The following is a 25,717-nucleotide window of genomic DNA, read 5'->3' as shown; positions in this document are numbered from 1 at the left end:
GCCCGCCCTGATCAATCACTGCAAATGCTAAAAGCATTTAGAAGATGTCCTCCTTTGAGCCATTTGTCAAGTGGAATCTGGCAGGTTTTAGTCCTTTTATTAGTTCTGCTTGTGAAAGAAATTCACTCGAAGCCAATGCTTAATGCAGTGAGAAAGCAGTACATATTTCTACGGGAGGGAGAGCCATTACTCAGCCGAGTGCGGAGATACCAAGGGGCTTTAGCAAAGTACTGGGCTGGAAAAGAGAGGGTCCCCCACGCCTCGCCGTGCTGTCCTGAGCGCACATTCAGTCTCAGCCTGAAACATATGGGAAGTGGAAAGAAATAAAAAGCCTGGGTGTGTGGTGGAAGGGAGCCCAGAGCGAGCCCAGCACACCCGCCTGCGAGCTGGACCGGCTGGGGAATCCAACAGGCAGGAGCAAACCTGGATGGAGAGGGGTGACACGGGGGCACTGCCCAGCGCCCAGCTCTGTGCGATGGGGTAGCGCAGCACAGAGACGGCGTCTCGTCGTGCTGAACGCTGCACGCAAGGATGGAAGAGTCTCAGGCATCTCACGGGCTTTTTAGCGGGGTATGAGCCCCCGCAGACTGCCTGCCCCGCTGGTGTGGCTGCTCCCACCGAGTGCTGTGCCCAGCCGCAGCCCCCTAGTGCAGGATCAGCCGTACCTAAACCACCTCTAATGTGCTTTTAGCCTGGAGAACTAAGGCACGAAAGGATTAAGAGAACTGTCCAGAGACCACACAGAGGAGTGCATGTTAAATTTGGGAACTGAACTTTCATCTCCTAAAAATCTTTCTGGATCAGCGCTCGGTGCCTTGCGTTGAGCCTTTGCCAGTTGCGCAGCAGCTGCTTTAGGGCCGGTGCTTTCTACTCCCAGGTATTTATACAGTGCCTGGCTCAGAGGAGCACTAGTGCTCCTGCAAAACTAGCTTCTTATAACCTCCAAAATTAATATCACCAGACAAACAGTGGGAGAGGAGGAATACAAATTGGACACAACCCGCCCGGGACTGTTCTCTGCTCCCTCCCTCCTTGCAGCGCTCTCATTATTTTCCAGCAAGGGCAGTCGTCTTTTTCTCTCTCTCGCTTGTCAGGATCAGATGACATTTGAGTTGTGCTGATGAGACCTACCAGGGTGAGACACATGTTTGTGGTCGCTTTGGGCAGCCAGCTGCCAAGGCCTTTAACCGTTCCCTTTTGATTTTCCTCCGGAGTCAGCCTCTCTGCCTCCCTGGCAATTTGAGTCACGCTACCCGGTGCTGTGCCTTTCAGGATCCGTGTGAGAGCGTAGGCTGCTCTCCCCTCAGCCGGTCTCTCTTCCTTGAAGGAAAGGGGCTGATGTTTTTTTCTGGGGAACAGAGCTGCCGGGTAAGGGATGGCTGTGGGTGGCATTGCTTCGAGGAGAGCTGCTCTGCCGGGTTCCTGCTGTCCTGCCGCACAGTGCATCTCTTTGGAAGACAGCCATCCTCAGCTGGCTCTGTCCCATCGGTTCCATTTCCAGCTGTGGAGCTCTCCTGATTAACGCCAGCCAGGGATGTGGCCCACAATATCTCTTTCTGACCTAACGTACATGAGAACATTGTTGAGATGAGCTTCAGGCACAGAAGCCGTGACTCGCGGTGTCACCCTTGCGAAGCGCCGCTCGCCCCGGTAGCGCTTTCTGCGGTGATTAACTGGGCAGGTCCCGTGGGGCTGAGCGAGCACGGCGAAGGACACTGCACAGGAGCAAGGCTGCAAAAATCAGCTCCCTGGCTCTGGTCCAGCAAAGCACTTGGAACACTGCTTAAAATCAAATGCCTTCCGAGCTGCCATCAATCACCAAATTCACAGTTCTTAAGTGAGCCGCTTGCTCACGCATCCCGGATCACTGCGACATCCCAGTGGTGCTTCTGTAACGTGGGAATCCGCAGCCACAAACGCTTTGGGCCTGGTTTTGTTCTGCTTTGTGTGTTCCCCAACAATTTATATCAGTGCATAAATCAGAAATAAACTCTCAAGAAAAAATTCTCATTTAACTTTGACAGAAACGGTTCATATTCATTTTGCAGGAGCATAAATGACGACACAAGATGTAGGATGGAGGAAGTTTGATGAGCATCCTTAGGGGAGAGATCCTAGATTGCTTAATCAAATGGATCTGGATACACTGTCTTTGCTGGAAGTGTGACCAGGTCACATACCCTGTGACCCAAGAGAGAGGTGAACATTAAAATAAAAAAGATAAACTCACAACATTTGGGCACAGCGAGCAGGCAGACCTAGCAGGCAGGCACACACACACCATAGAGGGCAGGCAGCATCTTGCAGTGACCACAGACGCGTCAGCACCTGAAGAGTTTTGAAAGGAAAGCCCCTCTAGGCAGCACAGAGGATGCAGCAGGCTCCCAGCTCAACCCTCTCCCAGGGCTGGCTCCGACACCCAGCACTGACCACCTCTGCCACCCCTCTCCCAGCTCATCCCTTCCCAGAGCTGAGAACAGAGCGCAGTTAACCCCTTGCTATGACCCCACAACATTTTCCTTATGTCCACCCAGCTCTGTACTTCCCAGAAAATGCAAGGAAATTTAACGATAAAATAAAATCCACTCTTGGACATTGCTATGTCAACACTGATGTGTGTCACAGACTGAGGCCAGCTTGTTTTTTCCAATATAAAGCACCGCTCCCAGCCTGCGAATGATTTCTGAACTGTAGTTGTTCTCATTAGTAAGAAACATTTAGGTCAATTACAACAGCATGCTGGTTACTACAGTTACTATTATTAATCGTATTCGATTACACATTTGCAGCTATTAAATACAGTATCTCCAGAGTGCCGGTGTAGCCTTTTAACTCAGCAGAAACAATGAAAAATATTTAATGCAGAGAAATGGCCAGGTGATGCAAGGCTAAAATCCATGCTAGCCCCATGCATCATTTATCTTCTCTCTGCATGTGCCTGGCTGATCCAGCACACAAGAGACACAAAGGATTTGTTTTCCTTCATCATCTTTTCTCTCTGGACCAAAGTCCTCTTTCCTCAGTGGTCCTGTGCCCGCCGTGGCTGCTCGACTCCCCATGTTCACCATTATCACAAGCACGTGGTCAACATCTCAGGAGGGCAGGACAGGTGATTATCTTGGTCAGAGCTGTCCAGAGAAGGAAAATGCTGCTTTGTGGATGCTTCTGGCATTCTGCAGCATGGCTCCATCCCCATTAGGAATGAAAACTCAGACTTTCAAAATGGTCTGAGAAAAATAAAGCCCAGGGATAGCTTGTTTAGGGAAGGCTCCAGTGCCTGCTTTCCCATGGCTGCAAGGGCTCTTGCATTCACTCCCACAGAGCCAGGGCATTACAAAAAAAAAAAAAAAAATTCAATTTGAAGAAGTATTTCTGTGTCCTACAATGTTGAATTGCTATTGGCAAAGGAAATGTATTCATGATTCAACGTGTAAAAGTAGCCTTGGAGGAATGCAGATTGTCTTTTCCCTCTGCAAACGTTTGATCATCCCAATAAACCAGCAGCCCCACCTTTTCCACCAGCTCTGTAAATCACAGAGAATGGAAACAACAGGTTTATAGTTGTCATGATGATCGTTACTGAAGGATTTTATAGTGTACTGGAGAGACGGGGGTGCTTGTTTATTGGCACGAGGTGCCTTCTGAAGGACTGTGGGACTCTGTAAAACTCAACTTGCTGCTTAAGTTTCTGGTTTAAAAAGGAAATTACTCCTCTGATTCAGCCTCCACCTCGGTGATGATTACGTTCGCTGATGCTCCAGCCTTCCCAGGCAGCTCTGCTCAGCGAGAGGCTGAGCCAGCGGCTCTCGGGACGAGCACAGTGGTCACGGCAGGCACTGCTTTGCAGTCCTCATGCTAATAACTGCACGAGTATTGCACGGGCTGGCACTCCTAAAGCACCCCAAGCCCCTGTGGGTCACATCCCCGTAAGGCTCTGATCTTTGCTTCTGCATTTGGTACTGCTAATTATTGCTACTGATCAGGATTTGAGCTTACAGCAAAGATCCAGGCTATGTTATACAAGTCCTGGATCATACTCAGACTAGGAGGGACCTTTTGGCCAGAAGCATTTATCTACCACGTACCACTCCTGGGAGAGCCAGACAGTCATCTGCCACGTGCTCTATGTCCCCAGGACCACCTGAGACACCAGTGACCCTTGGCAAGATGATGACCCCTTCCCAGGCTGGTACCCCTGGCAGTGGCCGCCCCCCTCATGTTTGCATCACCTTATGTATGCTGCAATATCATGTACCTACGGTTTACGTTCAGCTTTAAAACCTCCAAGGAGATGCTGTCTGCTGCCCTGTATTATAAATAAGGCCAGGGAACGTTGGGCCAGAACGCATGGCAGTAATTTTGAGTCTAAATGCTCTTTCAAAAGCCTCTTTTCTCCCAGACCGATGCTGACACAACCCACTGGAGTCCGTGTTCACGGGACAGCAACGAGCGAGCGGAGCCGGAGCAGCAAGCAGGGGACATTTCATGGGTGCATCTCTTTGAGCTAACGCTGTTCCCACCACCATTTCTCACCCTTCTGGGCATAGGAGCTCTGTATTCCTCTACCGTAACATCTAAGGGGTTGATGACTAATTAGCATTTCACCCTCTGGAATGACTCTGTACAGTGAAGTATCCATATCTTAACGCTTGGACATGAGTTTCCTTTTATTGGAAATCTCCTGTTCTGTTTTATGGCCAGCTCTGCAGGCTAACTGACAATAAAGCAAGAGGAGGAGGAATGTTTCGAGAGGTGCTGAGCAGCTCTGACTTCTGCCAACTCAGCACTACACAAGAAAGCACTCAGCATCTGGCAGGATTGAGCTTCTGCGTATTTTTTTCAAAACTCTCCCCCTGTTGTTTTTTTTTTTTTACAGTATAAATTAAGTTTAATACCAGAGCAAGTGTGGAACGCTGCTCAAGGCAGAGCGAGCTAATGAGCTGAGCACTGTACTGCAAGAGCAACTTCCCTGTCCACCTCGTCTCTTTCCTTTCTTGCATTTTAATACTTGATCTTTTCCAAAAATAGCCACAATTCTTAGCCCTTTTAATATGGTCTTCATAAGAAGAAGTTCTTAAAAGATCTTTGAAAGCTTTGCTTTGGATTTAATAGGCTGGACAAAATGGTCATCCCAGCAACTAGGCTGGGAACAGAAACAGCCAGCTCCTGGTACAGGACCGATTGCACAGCACTGGGCTGAATACAAACATGTCCCAACTGCCTAGAGGATAATACCAAACACAGCTGCTTCAGTAAAATAATGAAGATAATAAATCAGGTGCCTATTTAGCACCTTTTTCACAGTAGCTGTTCTCCATCTTCCACCAGAAAGGAAAGAAATAGGGGAGGAAAAACAAACAAACAAAAAAAGATAGATTGAAGTTGAACTGAGACGTAGGAACAGTGCAAAAGCATTTCAAACCGAGACTTATGAGAAGCGCTCTGGCTGGTTTCCCCCTGATTCATTAATAACAGCTTTGCATTAGGAAGGTGTCGCTGCAAATGTGATTTGGTTTCACACATTACAGGTTCTCCTCCCAGTAGCCAGATGCAGGCAGTTGGGTTCTCTGACTGGTTTCGCACTGGTGTGATGTCCCAGGCTTGTGGCTGGGCTGCCTGGGGGAACCAGCACGGTACTTGAACCAACACCCTGGGCTAGTTCTGAGCTCGGTTTAACAGCATTACACCTATTTGCAGTATCCGTGTATTGTTGCGAGACAGAAATCCGGAGATAGGGTGCTGAGAAGGCATACAAGTGACTCAGGCTCATGGAAACAAATGCCTTAGAAAGAAGACTGCGAAAAGATTAATCTCTCTAAGTTATCAGGAGGAAATTCAAAAGATAATTTGATTATAGTGCACAAGCACTTTCTCAGGAAGAAACCAGCAGATACCGAGGGCTCTTTAATCTAGCAGAAATGAGTGTAGAGAGAATCTCTTCGTGGAAATTAAAGGCAGCCAAATTTGCATTCAAAATAATGCTTGTGTTTTTTTAAATGGGGTAATGAATCACTGGAACAACCTGGGAGTGGTAGACTCTCCATCAGCTGGTGCCTCTCAGCCTAGACTTGGGTCTCTTTGAAAGATATTTTTTTGCAGGGAAAAACAATTTTCACAGCTTTGCCTGTGAGAGAAACCAGATAAGAGATCTCCAATCCACTGCCAACAGCAAGGATTACTTTAACCTAGGTGTCGGGGTGCTCTGGACCCACCTGGCTGTATCTGGAGCAGAGGAGGAGACGTTCACACAGTTCTTTCTGTCCGCAGAGCTGTGGGAAACTACTCACAGCTGGGGAGCAAAGAAAAAAACATAAAAATCACTGCTGCTCCCTCCAGATGAGGAGAGCTCATGGAAAGTAGTTCCCATTTTTGTGGGTATTGTTTTGGTGCATTGTTAAAAGCGGTCCTGTTCATGATGCTCGTACTTGGTGTGGTATTGCTCAGGAATGGAGGCAGCTTTCCAACAGATTATTGCTCTCCGCAGCAAATTAGCAGCTTGAGTTTGGATATTCACTGACAGGAATATCTTTGCATCCTTTATGTACTCCCTGAGTGGCTTCCCCCTGAATCCAGATATCACATCATTTGTTTAACTTACTGAATGAAGTAATTAATACTAGGGAGTTCTGACTGCTTGGCAGAATATACTGTTACAGCTAACAAATTTTACGTCTTTAGGCTTCACAGCAGAATTTGATTTAATTTGTCCCAAGGTTAAGAAAGACAGAGGAAATGTGATGGCTCCAGATCACAAATTCACTGCAATTTATCATCTTCGCCATGTGGCATGGACAGACACCACTTCCAGGTTAAGATGGTAGAAGTTTACTCAATCGTTTTTGCTTTAAACTTGCTTTCATCCATTATCAGACACTGTACGTCCAAAACACACTGTGTCTCCCTGCCACTGGCAAGGGGAGCAAACACTGCATGCAATTATCCCCAGAACTGGCACGTCTTCCCTGCCTTTTGGATGACGGTTCCCAAAATTTTGGGATTAACTGGTTAAGCCATACACAATCACAAGGAAAAGTAGGGGAACATCTTAACCAGCCTCTTCCCCTAAAGAGTTCTGTTTAAACTGCATTTTAAAAAGTTAGGAAATTCAATAAAATGTTTTGATTTTTTTTTTCTTCTGCTGCTGAAAGCTAAGATAGGGAACGCGTAGCACAGTGGCTGTTTCTTAATCACACCCAGGTTGTTGGTGTGGATAACACATTTCTGTGGTCAGAGTTCCTTTCTTAAATAACAAAACCAATGGAATAATTTCTCCACTTCACTATAAGCTGATGTTTGCAATGGAGAAAATACAGCTACACAGAGGAGCTTCCCCCGATTCCCAGTGTCACAGCCTTGCAGAGCACGACACGTTTGGTCTCACCACAGAATTATCTTTAGGACTTAAACAGTGCCCTTCCCTCAGCAATGGATTTGGGAGCAACGAGGCTTTTAGAGCCTGAAAAAACTAGCACAGCAGCGGCCTGGACCAGATCTCATGGAGCAAAGAGAAGGAACCAAGAGGTTTCTACCTGGTGAGCTGAATCCCTGCGCAATGGGTCGCGCTCCGTTCCCGAAGCATGGACTACGGCAGTGGAACAACAGCTTCCACGAGGACACGTATGAGGCTGCAGCTCGTGAATGGCATTATGCAGCAATTATGTCCCCAAAGAGCTCCCAGATGTGCTGTGAATGTGGTAACAAAATGTCCCAGTTTATGGCATTTTCTCCCTTTCTCTCTCTTTCTTCTGTCATTGTCCTTTAGGAAGTGAACATGAAGAATAAAGCTTTATTTTTAGAAACAAGTCTAGGCCCTAAAAAGAGAGAAAATTAAGTGCAGAGATTTCCTAGCCATCAGGAAATTGCATACTGCGGGCCAGCTCAAGCATCCCTGCTGGCACAGACCCACTGCCCCCGTCTCGGGGAAGCCGGGGCTGTCCCCATCGGAGCAGCAGTGTGAAATCCAGGGAAGTGGACACGACGGGAGGGCAGCCCTTCCGCAGGTTTACCCTCCTCTCCGCTCATATGACTGAGAGCTGAATGTGACTCTTCCTTATCTATATGACAAACGCTTAAATTAGCCTAGTTGTCTTGTCAGTGATGCACAGAATACCTCGAAGGGTACCAACCACTGACGAGATCTTCCTAAAGGTTAATTCCATTTTGAGGGCTGATTTCTGTTTCGGGTTTCCACTGTGGTTTCCCCAAATGGTTCCGTACATGAATCTCTGAATCAGACAGAGGCATTTGTTGTTATTCTAGATCAGCAAGAAGGCGGGGGAGAAAACGAGAGGAAAGTATTATTATATGTATGACAAAGTCATGTGAAGTTGTTTAAGAAGCTGGGAGAACTTGGATTATGGAGATCACAGATTCTAATGCAAAATCTAGGCTAATGTCACTGGTCTTGAAAACATTCTAAGACATGGGGCTGGACTCTTCACTTTCTCTTCTCTCTCCTGGTCAAGTTGTCTGGGACTCACTTTGATCTTGCCTGGATGCCCTCAGTGAGGTACCAAAGCACCATGTTTATGTCGCCGTTAGTGGTCCCCCAACCTGGCCACTCCGGATTTTGCAACAAAAGAACAGGCATATTTCATCAGGAATAGCAGCTCTGTAATTCATAAGTCGTACTGGAGCCAGCGAGGGCATGTGTCCAGGATTCTGACTCTAATTACTTATGCTGTCCTGGTCAGGCAGTTCCTAACACGATTTATGTTAAAGATGACAAAAATTGATTATTGTTGATCACTTAAAATAACTGTCTTTGTAAGCCCCTAACAGTTTAAATCTAAGAGCATACAAGGGAGGGTCCAAGTCTTCAGCAGAAACATGAGCCCTTTGGTCGAGTTGGGGACACAGCAGACCATTTACTGCATCTTTGTATCGATGTGGTATTTTATTTTAAACTGTGTAAAAAAAAAATAAAAATAAAGAAACCCAACAGGGCAGGAACCTAAATTCTGAAACCCAATGTACAAGTCAGATTCGGTGGTTCTCAGGGTGACGCTGAGGGGTTTTGTGGGGAGGGGAAGGGTGGTCAGAGATGGGTTCTCTCGCTGGCCTTTGTGTCTCACTGGTTTTCATCTTCCACATCCTGCAGCGCTTCTTTAGTCTGTCCTTCACCATCACCCTGCATGTCTGAAGTCCATAGTGTCAGATTATCACCTAACAACTGGATGGGAAGTATAGAGTCCTTATAGCTTTCCTCACTCAGTGTATCCAGTTCTGCAACAGCATCATCGCCAGCTGCTTTTGCCACCCTGCAGGCACGATGTCGTAATGCCAACACTCCGTAATGCCTACGGGTAAGGCTCTTCCCCATCGTGGCTGAGGCTGATGCTCACGGTGGCTGTGCGTGCTGTTCCCCATCACGTCTTGCACAAATTGCCTCCCTGCTTCTTGATCTTTTTATCTTACTTAGTTCTTGTGTCTCATAATATTTAGAGGCTCTTTGGGATACAAATAGTTTTGAATTGTGGGTACAACCACCTAGAACAAGGAGGGCTTGGGTCCTCAGTCCAAATAATAAAGGATAGTTAATATAGTCCAGGCATGACTAGCCAGTTTCTACCTAAAAATGTCAATAAAGCAGGGCCATATTGATGCAAAGAAACATAAAATGTGAACTCCTTCAACACATGCACTTATTTGTCTCAGTTTGTGAGGCTAGGAAGGAAAGAGCTGTTAGCAGTGAACAGTATTTTATTAGCATCATAAACCCCAAGAGCAAAGTTTGTGTCACACAGAACTGCACATGCATTTGAAGGCTTAATTTATGTTCCTGACTCCTCTTTTTTTTTTCTTTCCTCCTTCTCGTTTTTCAAAGAGGGGCATAACATAATTTAAAATAAAGACTAAAAGACTCTGAAGACACTTTTGGGTGAAAAGGATGTTTATGCAAAAGGTAAACCTACATCCTACTGAAATCCTGTCAGTTAGAAAGGGTTCGGTAGCAACAGTATATTAATCTATACTGCAGAGGTACATGGAAGCTTCAGAAAAAATACAGTTTCGCATACACCAAGTTCTGAGCAAACAGCATCCTGAAATGCCAGCAACCTTGAAAGGCAAAGCCCAGAAGGAAGAGACAGATGGAGGTGAAGTGACTCGCTGAGGAACTCCAACAAATTAGCAGCAGAAAACGAGTGAGAATAGAGAAGAAAGCATGGCTTTTGTCGGCTTTCCCCGACGGTGGGTTTCAGCGATAAAGAAGCAGATCTGCAGCTGGGGCAAAGCCGAACTGGCAGGAGACACACACTGACCTTCAGCAGCTCCGGCCAGAGCCCGCTCGCAGCGCTGCAAAGACCCATCTCCACTGAAAAGAACCCAACATTAATGGTCAAAAGTCCTTTGTTCTTACAGTCCCACAGTGTTTCCCTTCCATTTGGCCCTTTCAGAGATGGGTCAGGTTTCTGGTGATGCTAGGAAAGAGTTACTGCAAGACAATTGCAATCAACTATTGTTAATCAGCAAGTTACAGCTTTCCACACATTACAAAGCTTTTAACTACCAGCTGCTTATTCTGGTATATTTATGTGGTAACAATTCTACAGAGCAAGTTCTATGCTTATTACAGAGCTGTTAAGTCCCTGTAAATATGGCTTTAATGACCAACAGGCGTTTATTTAAGATTCTGTAGCCTGCCTGTTAAGGTGAAGTGAAATTAGACATGTAGGTGAGTGCTGTAGGCACAGCACTAGAAGTTTTATGACAAAAGAAATAGGCTGCACAAGTAGCTGTGAAAAAGCTGTTCTGCAGGGTACAGGATAAAACCAAGCAGCATGGTGCAAGTTTTGCAGCAGACTGTGACTTGCTACCTATTGAGCAGTAAAAGTATTTGTGGCTCTGAACAGTGAGGTGAGGTGAGGTAAATCTCGTATGTCACAGCATAAACACAAAGGCTTTGGGAGCCCAGGAACAGCCTTTGCTGGTAAAAATACTCCCCTGCTCTGGAGGAAGGTCTGTGTAAGCACACACAGCTGGAGCTCTGCGTTGGTGTGGAGCAAGGGGGGAAGGTGTGGAACAAGGTTTGGGGAGCAGACCCAACGCAGCGTGACTCTTTGGGGTTCCCTAAGCAGAGCCAAGTGATGGCTGACTGCAGGGCAAAACCACCCCGAAGAACAGGCTGAAGCCCCCATTAAGGCTTCACGATGCTCTTAATTACTGGCTTCGTGTTGGTGCCTAGGGAATCCCCTGCCCTTTCCACCGAGCTCTTGAAGCCCCCGTGCTGTGCCGTTGGCACTTGACAGTTGCGGCCACAGAGATTTTACTTTTGAGGGCAGCACGGCAAAGACGGTTTTAAGATGTGATGTGCGGAACGCCACAGGTGGCTTCCCGAAAGTTAATGGTAGACACCTTCAAGGCACAGTGAGTCGCACAGCATTTGCATGGCCACCAAACTGGGCAGAAATAAAACTAGTGGATTCACCAGTTCATAGACTGGCTTGGGTTGGGGGGGATCTTAAAGCCCACCCAGTTCCAGCCCCCTGCCACGGGCAGGGACACCTTCCACTGGACCAGGCTGCTCCAAGTCCCGTCCAACCTGGCCTTGGACACTGCCAGGGATGGGGCACCCACAGCAGCTCCTGTCTCTCCTTCTGAAGGAGAAAATTGCAATTTACTTGTCCTGGAAGGGTTGCAGGAAAAGGAAATGAAAAAGGATTATTCTACTTTTCTTCCACCTTGAAACTGCAACTATTGCTCCATATAAATACCGCGCTGTAGGAAAGGATCACCTCTTTCATTGCCCCCCATCTTGGCAATTTCAACTTTTTATTTTTTCCTCTCTTTTACTTCACAGCTTTTAACCTTGCCCAATTGTCCCTTTAAATAATAATTAACTCCCTTGTTCAGCCAGGGAAGTGTTTTAAAGCTCTAGCAATTTTATTTTCTTTATGACGGCACAGGAGATGATGGGAGGGAAAAATTAAATCAGAAGGTTGCTCAAGAGTTGCCCCTCTAGAAAATCCATTCGCTGCCTCTCCCTGGTGAGAGTGCCGCTGCCAGATCCATAGGGCAATCCTGCAGTAACCAGCAGTGTTTACACAATAATTAACTGAAAGAGAGGAGAAAGAAGAAAATAAACAAGTAGGCAAGGCTGTTAGGCTGCACACTCCAAGAACACTTTCTCCCAACAGACCCACGTCTTGAGTCGTGAAAGTACACGGTGCTTCAGCGCAACAAAACGACACCCGTCACTGGGTGACCCAGAAAAAATGACAAATAATGAAGTTGTCTCCCCAGCGCATCGGGGCTGAATTGAACGCAGAGTGCTCTGCAGCCTCAAATGCAGGACAAGGGTGGAAAAACCCAAGAGCCACGTAGAACAATAAGTGAAAGAGTACTTATTTTAATTATAAATTGGACCAAATAAATCGGAAATTCAATTACAGTGCCATTCACCAACAAGAAATTCAAAATGCTTAGGGTATTAGTTGCACAAATTAAGTGTAGGAGATAACAGGATTTGTGGGGAGCAATCCTGTACCCTACTTGTAATGAAAACATTGAGGTCTGAAGTGAGGCAGAGTGCATTGGGTACGGTCTGAGATATTCTCTTGGTCATTGAGCTTGTGAGAAACAGAAGTAGCAAAATATTCTTGCAGAGCGTTTTTCTCATTAAAAATTGCTCACTAAAATATCTGAATTCTGGAAAAGGCAGACCTGCTCTACTATAAAAGTACTTCTGTGGTTGACAATTAGTATTGACAGAAAACAAAATAGCCTCATCCTCAACGGCCAAGGGACCGCAGCTTGTTTTAGGCACTCCTGTCCCTAGGGAACGTAGATTCTGCCCACCTACATTACATGGATGGAAACCCCTGGGCTAGGAAAGGATGTCTCGGGTTTGGCATGACTGAAACTAAGAGTAAGATCTAAACTCCTGAGCTCCTGCTGGTTCATAGCTCACTGCCTCCAGATAACCCCATGAGCCACAGGTTATTAAATCACATCCCTTCACGCTTCTCCTAAAGGGTCAATATCCTGAGTCTCATCTTTCTGACCTAACCTCATATGAATAATGCACAAGCTACCGGTGGGTCAGTTGCTTACTGGACTGTGGTCAGCCAGAGGGCTCTTTCTGCAGATCAAAAGCCAATCAAGTTCATTTCAATATTTATTTTTAATCCTCCATTCTGAAATTATAAATATGTAATGCTACGCCCCTACCAGAAAAGCAAAGCAAAGCAAAACCAGAGCAGGGACTGGACCAGACAGACTGACTCTTTCGTACTAATTTGTGCCCAGGCGTACGCAGCTCCTTCACGCTCATTAATATGCGTCAATGAACACAGCTTATTTATTCGAGTCCTCCCAGAGCCTGCAAGGACAGAGGTCAGCACCCAGGAGCACAAAGCAGACACAAAGGCAGGTTTCATTCCCGAAGGCTTTTCACTGAGGTTAAATCTTCTGGCCATATACAAATATTCAGTAGTAACATCATGGCTCTGACGATGCCCAATTACCGTGAGGCCTCTCCAGCTCAGACCTGGCCTTCCCCACACCCCGCGATCCTGACCTGCAGGACCACGTACACCCCCGACGTACCCATCAAATGCTGGAGGATTCCCAGCAGCTCCATCCTACCGAAGATTTTGGTGGTTTAATACCCATTTACCGCAGCAAAGCCTCTCAGCCTTCTTTGCAGTGAACCCCCACCCACCTGCCCATTTTCCACACGCCTGAAGATGGGAGATGGGAACAAAGCCAAATGGGGATGCTCACGGATGCAGCACCGTAGGGCTGCACGGCCCCGGAGGTTTGCTGGCAATCAGATCCTGCCTACCTGGGAAGGAGCGAGGAGGAGAGCAATGGATTAAAGAGATATAAATGATTTAAAGACGTGTAAGATTGAGCTGAATGGTAACTTAAGAGTTTTCCTAAAACCCACCTGCTGGCTTCCCTAATCATGATTTAAAGACAGGCACCCGATTCCTAACGAACAATGTGAGGAAGAAAGGCTTTTTGATGGAGATTCTGTTTTCCAGGGAGAACCATTTAATAAGTTTCACTCAGGAAGTCTCTGTTCCCAATAAAGACTTAACAAAGTTAATTAGACTAAACAGTAATTATCGTGTCTCTTCATTGTTCAATTATCTTGCTGAACTGGTGTTTCCTGATTAATTTTCTGATTAAAATGTATTAAACTGAAAAGCACTCGCAAACACGAGATGACAGGTTCTCTGCCGCGCGGCAGGATCTCCGGAGGTCAGGAAGGCAGGACCAGCCAGCACCCACCCCATGCAGCACACCGGCTCCGTGCGCCAAGGGGCCCCATCCAGCATGCTCCTCACGTGCCACGTGCTCCCTCCTCCGCTTTGGGATCCACCAGCGCTTTGCTGCTGCGTTCCTCCTTGACGTGTCTCCCAGTTGCCGTCCTACCCCTCCACCACTTTACCTTTCCCCGAGGTTTCCCCGGCACGAGCAAGGCACGGTGGTTTCACGAGCTACCATGCGCACGCAGAACCATGGCGCAGCCCAGCACCGCTCTAGATCTGTGCGGCTTCTTGGCAGCAGCTGCAAGGCAGTGCCACGCAGCCTGGGCTGCAGCACGGGATGGAGGTCTTGTAGCCACGCAAATGGTTTCAAAGTCCAATTCCTCCCTTCCATCAGCTCCTGGAGTTTGGGTTCCCTGAGCTGCCTCGTCGCTGGCCGGCTCAGGCGGCTGCCTTTGCTCTGCAGAAGGCGCCAGGGGCACGCGCCGCGCTCTCCTCTCGAGCCAAGTCTTTGGGTCTGGTACTGCATCCCCTCCTCCTTCAACCATCGCTCTGCACTTCTCTGGAGGAGCTCAGCTCGCCTCTTACCCACCACATTCAGCATCCCAGTCTGCCTAAACTGTCCTAAGCAAGGTCACACCCTGCATCCCTCCATCAAATTCTCCTGATGGGACCAACTTCCAACAATGACCTCAAAGATAATTCCAACCCACCGCATTTTACCAACAGCAGAAGACATCTTCACAACTGGCACTTATAAGCCACAACAGCACTGTCGTCCAGAGGGACTGCTTTAGTATTCACTCTCAGCAATCCAGTAATCACTGGCATTTTCAGCCCCTAATACTATTTGCATATCTTTCATAAGACAAATCAGAAAGGGGGATTAATTTTTCTTTCTTCACTTTAATATCACCTGTGGCTGGGAGGAAACAAATTCATTGCCTCCTTCCCCAAATCCTTGTGATTAGGTTATTAGAGCCCAAGACTTATTATAAATTATTGAAAGGACACAGCTGAGCCCAAATCCCACAGAGGGCTCTTTTTGTCTTCCATAATGCCGGCAATTCTTGATTAACTCCCATCTAGCACGAGGCAGGAAGGATGAGAGACATCTCAGAAGCTCTGAGTAGTTCAGCTCTGAATGACATAGGCGCTGCGATGCACAGTTGTGCACGGGAATTGGTGGGCTCCCAGCAGACGATCCAGGAGGCACAAAGGAAGTTTTTTCCCTTCCTGCTTGTCCTTTTGGAACCGGAACACAAGGCTCGTCGCTGCTGCTGGGACCGACTCGGCTGCTGACGGAGGATGCGCAGGGCCAGCAGCCATCCCTGCTCCCCTCGTCCTGAAAGGCTTTCACTTCTGGACGTTCATTCTTAGTCCTAAGAAAGCCATTTATACGGATATGGAACAACAGCACTGGTGTTTCACGTTTTCCCCTGCACGATGCCTTGATTTGGTCTATTTTAAGTCATACTGATAAAGACTAAAGATGAGATTCTGATCAGGAGTTAACTTTGTTTATGATGTACTAAGCCTCTGAAAAGAGCTGCAGCTCCGCTAAGAATAAGTATCTATCTGAGAGCTAACAGCTTACACCCCCAGATAAAACCCAGTCAGAAAAAGCATTTACAACAGCTTCATCAAACACAATTATGCTGAAGCTGTTTTTACAAACATCTGACATCCGCCACTGGTTTAGATTCATTCCAAAGGCCAAGACAAAAAAATTGAACTCTAATAGCCCAAGTAGTTTTGTTAGTTTGTTTGTTGTTGTTTTGTTTGGTGGTTGTTTTTTTTTCCCCCAAAAAATAATCGTATAATCACAGGTAATGAATCAAAGTGCTCCCTGGCTCCTAAGCTATGATTTGGCAAACAACTACAATTATAAACCCCAAACCTAATGACTGCATTTTAACGTAGCCCTGCGCTTAGTAGCTTACAGTAACATTTATCCTGTATCAGGCTGAAAGGAGATGTCCACAGGGAGTTAGCTGTGAAATGTTTGATTTCAAAAGCCTGCAGCAAGTTGATTCATGTCTATTTAATTTTTCCTGGCAGTTTCACTGGAATATTGTATATAAATCAAATAAAAGGCTAGCAGCAGAGACATACCAAGTTGTGGAAATACTGTATGATTTTAATTAAACTACATACACAAATCAGGCAGTAGTGAAGGTGGAAGAGGGAAGAGAGAGAATTGTATCATCTTGGATAAACCAATATTTTTGTGCAGAAAAACAAATAAGCATTTACTGTGAAAAGTCTGATTTCAAAAGCAGCATTTTGTCATTGTGCTGGTATTCATAATCAGTTTAAATCTGGAAGAAACCACGCTTGAGCACAGAAAAAAATGCAGCCTGGAACCGAAGTTAATTAGACTGTATGAGCTCTGCCTTGCTCGCCCTTTACTTACTGTTCAACTTTATGGGCTCTATCGGGCAGAGTTCGCTCTCTGACGGTCCTGCTTTAAAGCCGTTAGCAGTAACCAGCATCCTGCCGATGGTCACAAGGCCACCTTCTGCACTGTCCTTCACAGCCATCAGCCATCTAGGGGAGAACCTGCAGATCCCCCTGTGCAAAGAACTGATCCACCCATGGCCATCTTCTGCACCCGTGGTGGGTCACGCTGACATCGGTGGCATCCAACAGCACGGCTGGACGCAGCCGCAAAGCAGACAGCCTAGGGACAATAATATGGAAGGCATATTATTTCTGCTAAAGGGCAGGATTTCTGGAAGAAAGCCCTAGTAAAACTATTTTTGCTCTTCGCAGCCATGGGACTTGCACCTGAAGATTCAGTGGCAGCACTGAAGCTTTAGTGATTTCCATACAGATGGAGGATGATCCATTAACCAGAGGGCTCTAGAAAATGCAGGAGTGTTGCTCCACCTTAAGTTCCTAATTGCAGAAGCCATTAAGCAGTCGACATTTACTTTCCCTTCTCTCCACACCCTGCAAAGCGGAGAAACAGCTACGCCTAATAAACAACAGGCAGTGCAAGGATAAACACATGCCATATCAGGCACTGAGATAATGGAGTCTATAAATACCTTGGATAGATAGGCATCTCCTTCCCATCTAAAGACCAGGGAAATACAAAAGTTGTCTGCTTTGACAAATGAAGTAACGCAGCAAATAGCATTGAACAATTAAATCATTGCCTTGAATTGATAAGTTGCGCTCAGGCTTAAAATATGTCGGTGCTAAACCAGGTTACAATAATTCCTTTGTGTTTCCACCTAAGTATTGCGGCAACCGCTGACATCAGAGGCGAGCTGTGCCAGGCCCTGCAGGAGGCAGTGGGTAGGAAAGCTGCCGTCCCACCTTCTCTAGCCTCAACAGACAAGACAGAACAAGCATCGGCTGATGCTGAGGCCGCGGGAGCAGAGCCGTGTGTCACCGCATAGGTCACAGCGGTAGCTCCCTCCTGGGGCTTCCCTGGTGACTCACGCCGTCTCCTTCGGAGACCTGCACCCAGCCCCTTGGATCCTGACCCACTCCAGGCAGGGATCCGCAGCCCTTCCGCACATCCACTCAAAGACATCTCTCGTGGAACAGGGGCCCATTAGCTCCAATTAAAGCTACAATCTCCCAAATCCCAGGAGGTTCTGCGGTGTTGAAGCTGTAATGAATTTTGCAGAGTTTTTTCTTCTTTTCCCCACCTCAATCACTCTCAACTCCAGGGCATGAATAAAACAACGGCGTGTTGCCTGGTGATCGCTGTTGTGTTTTCCTTTAACAAATGCAGTTGGGGAAGGAATCGGTTGTTTAAAGAAGACTACCAAGGGGCTGAGGTTCTGCAAATGCAAGACGCTCCAGAGGCTGCGTGCAGCCCGTCCTAGGAACGTGTCTGTGAGGGTCCTCGGAGCCCACCAGCTCCATCCCACGGCACAGCACACTTTGCAACCCCCGTGCACGTCTCCCCATGTACTGTGGCACGGGAAGGGAGCAGAGGCCATGGCTGAACCTGGTGTGTGTAACTAATGCTGGCTGTGCAAGGTGCTTCACCACCTTTTACAGCAAAAACAAATAGGGCTGTAAAAAAGGAAAAGGCTCTTAATAAAAAGCATGCTGTTTGGAGCTGAGAAGGTTTTTTTCTTACTCTAAGTGAAGCAAGCCCATCCCCCAGAACGCTTCTAGTTGGTGATATGAAGTGGAGTCAAGGTTATCTTCCAGGATAGGTTTGCTTCTATCAGAAAGAGAAACTCTTCCAGCTTTTCCTTCTCTGCAGCACTATGGATACAGGCAGGCATTTTTAAAAGAATGCAGAAGCTCCTGCCCTGCCTTTGAAAGCCCACTCGAGTCTTCTCCTGTGGAAGCACGCAGGCCCAGAAGGAATGCATGAAAGTATTCAAAGACACAGTCCATTCAGAACCCAACGCAGCATGGGTTTCTGGAGCGGCTGAGCACCTCTCACATTCTCTTCTTGGGCCAATTACATGCTGGTCTGAAAGTAGCAACTCCAGCACCGCTACTCCAGACGTAGAGCGAAGGCGATAAGCAAGAAATTGGACTTGGGTTCTATTCCTTGTGCCTTCTGAAGTGAGTCATGCTGTGAACTGCCTTGAATGAAAGGGTCTCGCTTTCTGACCCGCGTTTGGGCTATGCCCTGCCACTTCTCTTAATTGCCTACTTAGTTTGCAAACTGCACTTTGGGAGGCTGTCTCTGCCTTCGCACGATGCAAAGAGCAGTCTCGGCTCTAGCCTTTAGATAATGCAGCAATACAGAAAAATAGCAGAACTAAATACTCTCAGAAGGTATTTACTCTGCCAGTCTAATGACGCTGCTTTGTATAGGGACGATGTACTTAAATACAGATACTGGGACACTGTACTGTTGTGCTTTGGTGAGGAAGGGAAAAACCAGGACAAGTTGCAATACTCCAGGTCCAACCTGATCCCAGCCAGAGGAGCCATTAACAACTGGAATACTTCAGTAAGAAACAAAACCTCAAGGAATAAATGTTCTTGGTGTATTTAACGATGCACCAGCCTCCGGTGTATGTAAAGAGCAAGGCAATTAATAAGGTATATTTAGCATGCTAAGCCGAGGTGTGCTGCTCCCACAGCTGCTGAAATACAGCAATTTAAATAACATTTATTTTAAAGATCAGCCTGGCTGTGACTACAGCTGGTGAGTTCTGTTTGCCGCTCTGCAAATACCAGGGGCACTTGCTGGGTGCTGCATGGGTCCCGCAGACAGCTGCGGCTCTGGGCTGGGGGGCGGCTGCAGCACAGAGAGGAGGGTTGGGATGCTGTTGAACCAGCCCGTGCCTTGGGAGAGACCGTTGAGACCTCAGGGGCTGTTACCTGGTTTGTGCAGCCTGAAAACATGAAGGTAGCAAATGGTGCCCACTGCTCAGTTCCCATCCTGATTCAAAACCAAGAAAAGGAGATGCCTTTTCAAAAGAAAAAAAAAAAATTAAACTGAGGTTCTCCAAGCCATAGGATGCCATGGATGCTAAAGTTTTCATGGTTTCATAAAACAACTTGTTAAACTTTGTGGAACAGAAAGCCTACCAAGAACACAGACTTGCAAAGCAATATTGTAACTCAGATGTTCAATGCCAGATACCTGAATAAAGAATAAAAAAACCCCAACAACCAAAGCACTTAAAGACCTGTGAAACTCTCTGATTAAATCCTTCTATTGCCACACCAATTGTGTCACAGCATCCCAGAAAGCATTAGACACCCTGTGCAGAGACTGCTCTGTAATGCAAAGCCCTGACTTCTAGTATGAGTATGACCTTTCCAAGCATAAATAATTTAAATGGTGGGGAATATTGATACAGAGAACAAGAATAGCCAGAATTATAATTAAGCAACAATAAAAGTTTGGGACAGGATAGCAAACTTTATATTTTAGCATTGAAAAGATGCTCTAATTACGAAGGCTTAAAGCAAAACCTCCTTGAGTGAGATACTCCACTAGCCCCGACTCCCACACCCCCGGCAAGTAGCCGAGTTGGGGCCAAGAGACGAGCATGCTTCTGCCTGAAAAGTCCCACTTTTTACCTCTGAAACAACGATACCACTTGGCCCACGGAGAAAGCAAACACCCTGACCGCTGCTCTGAGTCAGTGCAGAAATACCACATCCATAACGTTTTCCAGTATGTACCGCTAGGGAGGGACCACAGAGACATTTACCTCTTCAGCAGCTTGAGCCAAACCTCTTCAGATGCTGTTTATAAAAGAGTTATTTTTTAACTTTTATTAATTAAGTATTATTAGGTTTTATGAGAACCACTAAAAAAATCAGTAGTTGGGACTATGGCTGTCTTTGAACAGATGAAATGTTTTTACTGCCTTTGAACTCACTCCCTGACTATTCCCAGCCTGTGGCCACCCAGTTTGCCCCAAGGTGCCTGGCATTCAAGTCTCAGGGATAAAAGAAGCTGGTTAAAAACCAAAATTAACATCCTGCATAGAAGGCTGGATTGCAAACTGAATCAAAGGAGAAAATAAAGACCTGAGCTAAGCAAAATCTGTATGCAGATTAGTTAAACTTCCAAGACCTGACATTAAGGTTTTGGAAGGAAAACATTTGGGAATCACGTAGAGAGCCTGACTCCAAAGCCACAGAAAGGTTTGGAAAATGCATCTCGTGTGGGGTTTTTATTGCAATTTTAGAAGTGTCGGTTTACTGCAGGACCTCGGGTGTAACTGAGGGGCGACCTGTCCTTCAGTTAGTCCTAAAAGCAAAGGAGGGGGACCCACTCTTGATGGAAATGGTGAATGCTCATTTTTTTCCTGTTGGCACTCACACAGCCCAGCGCCTGCAGCCGGCGGGGATGGGGTTTGACGAGCCTGGCTCCCAGTGACACCCTCCAAAACGCGATCCCCAGCGACCCAGAGGAAGCCGTGGTCCCACCATCCCTGCTCTGCCAAGGGCAAGTGGATCTCTTTCTAAGAAACTTCTGGAAACCAACATTTGTTGCTCTCAGGCTTCACGGGCAGTTGACAACAGGGAGGTACAGACCCAGCCAAGCGTGTGCACGGCTTTCACAGCAAGCCAACACTCACAAATACTTCCCCCCCTTCCCCTGGAAATATTTTTCCCAACTGTCCCCTGCGCTAATAAACAGTTATTTTTCTCGTGATAAAATCAGCCCTGCAGCACCGGCTATGGCAACTCGCTGCTGACCTCAGCCCTCTGCTCCCTAAGATCTAACAAAACTATCAGAGGGCCTTAGAAATGGTAACAAAACATCTGTTTCCTTTATAGCAGCTGCCACCTGGGTAACGCAGCCGAAGCCAAAGCTCCCCTGACCCGAACGCTACCTGCCTGCGGGAACCGCAGCCCTTCTAACGGCAGCTCGAAGGACTTGGCACTTCTACAGATTCCAAAGTGCTCTGCAACCCCACAGCGGCCCCACAACCCCGGCACGTAGAGATGTTCCTTTTGGAGGAAGGGATGCTGTGGGGATGGCTTCTCCTGGCCTGGGGAGGGCCCGCAGGCGCCCCGGCCCCGCCGCAGCCTTCCTCCCGCTGCCACGGCCTCCAGGGCTGATGGGTTCCTGGGCGCCTTCCTCGTGCTGCCAGCCCTGTGGCAACTCACAAGATGGCTTCACCTAGCCATGCCCCTTCGCTCTGCCATCCCTCACACCCCCAGACCCTTACACCCGGCAGGATGCAGCCCTCTCCCCAGAGGGGAGACACCAGGCCCGATCCTGCCCACGGGCACAGAGCCAGGCTGCAGCCAGCCGAAAGACAGACAGACAGTGACTCAGGGCTGAATCACACCTGAAGGTCTTTATTCACTGACTCAGGCGACAGCGAGTCCAGCTCACTCCCTGTGAGCACAATCTCTGTTCAGGGCTGAGGAAGAGCCAGGATGAGCCCGGGCACCAAGCGACGGCGGTGACACACTTTGCCTCCCAGCCCCGGCTGACTGCTGCTGCTGTCACCAGCTCTGCTGCTGCTGGGCACTTGCTGCTGCCCTTCCATCTGAGATAATTTAATCTCTGGTGGATAACTGATCAGCAGCAAGGAGAGAAAAGAGACCATTTGGATTATAGGAATTAAAGCTTTAGAAAGGGGTAAGATAAGAAAAAGGAAAAAAAAAGGAAAGAGACGCACCATTCTGAGGCAAACAAAAGACATGAGATTAAACAAACAATGCATCCCAAAACTTTTCTTTGCAGTGCTCTGACAGATACAGACAGCAGACTCAATTAATTAATTGTGTCCTGGTACAGCCGCATGAGTCACCATATGCGAGTGTTGACAAAACAATCTTTTTTTGTTGTTGTTTTTTTTTTTTTTGTTGTGTGGCAAGTTGCAAACTGCACAAATCATCAGCTCTGTCCAAAGCTGAAACCCAACATGTTTTACTTCCTTCTCCTGCTCCTGTAATAGAGCGGACAAACGTGCGAGGTGTAGGGCTATTGGGGGGAGCAGATCTGATAGCAGCTTAGGTCTGGAGCCACTGGAAATCACTCTTTGCAGAATTTAGGGTTTGACGTAGGTGAGAATGCACACCATCAAAGAGGCATTTGAGAGGAAGCTGCTGTGGGAAGCTCATGAGATATGGTCACCTCCCTCTTCCTCATTCAGCATGAGGCTGTAGCCGTGGCTTTGTCACCCTCACAGCCAAGGAGAGGCTGGCAGAATGGCCACAGGCTTGAGGACCACAGCAAAGCATCCTTGGGACTGGACTCCGCAGGGCTGGTGGCCTGGCACAAACCTGGCAGAGCAGGAGCTGCACTCAGGAGAGAGGGAATGCCAGCCCAGCTGCACCGGGGAATGCACGAGAGTCCTTCCTTGTGTTGGCTTTCTGATTTTCCACAAACACTGAATTTACTCATCGTATTTTCTATATTGACATCCATTAACAATTGCACTTGAAATGGATGAAAAAAAAAATAATTCTACAGCAAAGCCAAGGAAGCCTCTTGGAGATAGTCCAGACCGGCAGAGCTGAGTTAAAAATGCAAATGCAGAGTGACTCTTCTGGGGTTAGGCCAGACATAAATCCATGATAGCTCTATTAAAGTTGCTCCCAGTTCCCACTACAGACAAGGAGACCTGCTTCATTTCTGGGGCTGATCCAGAATTTACTCCAGCTGAATAGAAAACCGTCCCCTCCAGACCAAAGTCCTCTGAAGTCTTTGCACACCGTCTCTGTGCATCACGTGCGCAGCTCTCCCCCTTCCTTTGTATTTTTTGTTTCAAATGAAAGAAACGGTCAATTTGACACCCAGTCAAGCCATTAGCCTCACCTGTCAGGGACCACAGAAGCCAGCTCGAACACCCGTCAGGACCACACAAACACCTTTAACTGCAATTAGACGGGTGGTGGCAGGAGAAGTGCTGGAGCTGTAAATACTCATCTTGCCTCCAGAGCCTCCTTTACTAAAGGTCATTTGAGATTAGATAAACAGGCTGTCACTGACACCGCATGATCCCGCCTGCGTTTTGAGGGTATTGTAAGACACGGGTTTAATGGACCCAGACTGTACAGGTGATTCACCGGCACAGTCAGTCTCTCCGTAATGAATTCCCTTCCAACTCCTGGCCTCTTCCCTCCAGGAATCCCCCGAACATCTTTAATTTAAAACTGCCATAATCTATTCCCCTTCTGCTACCTCTTGAAGTTGATTTCCTCCTTGGCACTTTGCAGTCATGACATCTTCACTGCACTAGCTGCTTCTTTTGTTTAGCTGGCTTTCGGATGAGGAGCCGCAGGCCTCCGTTACTGCTCTGTTCCTCCCTCCTGTCAAGGTACTTACCGGGATTGCTTTGGAATTTTCTGCCTCTTCCCTAACTCAATGACACAGAAACTGCTGCTAGAGACCAGCATGTTCCCATCTAGCCCAAGCATTGCTGAGTGAAGGGTCTCGTCGTACAACAGGAAATTAAGCAATAATAAAAAATACCCGCCAAAAATACCCAGCTACAAGAAAAATCACTCCTGTCCTATGGGATATTTTAGTGCCTAATTATGGTATCCAGACTTCACAGTGTTGGCTTCAATGACGGGCACATAGACCTTAAACAGACCGGTGGAGACTCTCCCTTACAGGCACCAGGCCCATGAATCCCAGTCTCACCACCGACTTCCAGTCCCGCTTCCACACCATGCTAAGCAGCCCTTCCTTCTGCAAAGGTGTTTCCCATCCCACAGGAACTTCCAAAATCAGGAAAATAAAATGTTTTCTTTGGTCTTTCTTTTGACAGGGTCAGGGAGAGGATGACAGAAGACAGTCGTGAATCCAGTGCAACTGGAAATGTTTAAACACGATTTGGGAAGAGAAATGGATGGCTTCCAGGTCACGGAGGAGGACTTGGGACTAACGCTGAATTTTAGCCCTTACATTGTTAGTCCTTCCATTCAGGTCAGTCACTGCCATGCCAAATTGCAGCTCTTTTTTGGCACAGTCCACTTTTCCTTCCTCGTGTCTTTAATGACAACATACTCACAGGACTCTTGAACTTCAGCTCTCCAGCAGATGAGCAGCACGCCAGAACTGCAGCTCCCCATCCATGTCCCAGCAGGGGCCCAGGGCTCTTGTTTTGCTCCGATAATCCAAGGTGCCTACTCCAGCTCTATACCTAATGTGGCGTGTGTCTTCAGGAGATTATTTGAAGTGGTTATTTTTATGCCTAGAACCTTCAAAGGCAGACTTATTAAGTGTATTTAAAAGGAAGAACGGGTCCAGATAAAGCTGGGATGTAATTAGTTACAAGCTACTGTACTTTGATGACAAAGCAGCATTTAGCATGTGGACTGTTCGGCAGCAGGCTCTGTAGGGTGTGCTAATTACTGATAGCAGCCACAGCGAGGGGAAGCCTGACACTTCTCTGATAAAGCAGAGCCTTCTATAGCTCGACGGCTTGGGTTTAGCTCGTGGTGTTTAACTCTCAGCCAAAGCCTGGACTTTGGCACGCGGCTCTCTACAATTAACCGTGTTCTTGAAAGCGCGGAGAGAGGGAACAAAACCCGAAACTTATCAAGTAGGTCGAGGGAGGTCAGCTTACACCCTGGGATCCTGGCTGGTAGCAGCAGCACGGTGGGGAAAAGAAATTCATTTTGTTCTCCCAAGGAACCTGCTCTCTTTCTTGATGTAGCATCTTTCTGGCTCAGAGCATTCACCTAGCTAAGCACTCGCAAGGGCTGGAGATTCGTCACCAGCCTGTGAAGTTACATTAGATTTGTCTCAGCCTCACTGACATCAGGAGGAGACTTTCAGAGGCTTGAAATGGGTTTGGCTCTGGCCATAAACAAGACGATGTTCCCTGGCCCAAGGGAAGATAGATCACAAATTGCAGACAAGTGGGAAGGAGAAGAGGGATGGATCTGCAAGGCAGAGAGATGGGCTTCTGGTAGGAAGCACAGAAGGCTTTTGGGGTGGGGGAGGATTCAAAAGCAAGTAACTGGAGTCACTGTAAAAGTGGTCTGATAAAGACTGCAGAAGTGCTGAACAGCTGGGGGACACCGAGCTGTCTGGAGAGGGAGACAGCGCGAGCTGAGAGCCACAAACCCAAAGGCAG

The 25,717-nt window shown here is 47.4% G+C and overlaps 1 protein-coding gene across 1 annotated transcript in view; it reads right to left on the bottom strand.

Moving 5' to 3' along the window:
- The window catches only part of LOC308061137 (gap junction beta-5 protein-like), a gene marked incomplete at its 3' end in the record, with an annotated part of 151,350 nt that overhangs the window by 83,479 nt on the left and 42,154 nt on the right, over positions 1-25,717 (bottom strand). Inside the window, exon 1 of the mRNA XM_080380687.1 lies at positions 1,132-25,717. This exon is cut by the window's right edge and continues 42,154 nt beyond it. The remainder of the gene's footprint in view (positions 1-1,131) is intronic.

This window comes from Falco punctatus (genome assembly GCF_963210335.1).
Source record: "Falco punctatus genome assembly, chromosome: 3".
NCBI classification, from domain to species: Eukaryota; Metazoa; Chordata; class Aves; order Falconiformes; family Falconidae; genus Falco; species Falco punctatus.
This window is presented reverse-complemented; position numbering and strand designations above follow the sequence as displayed.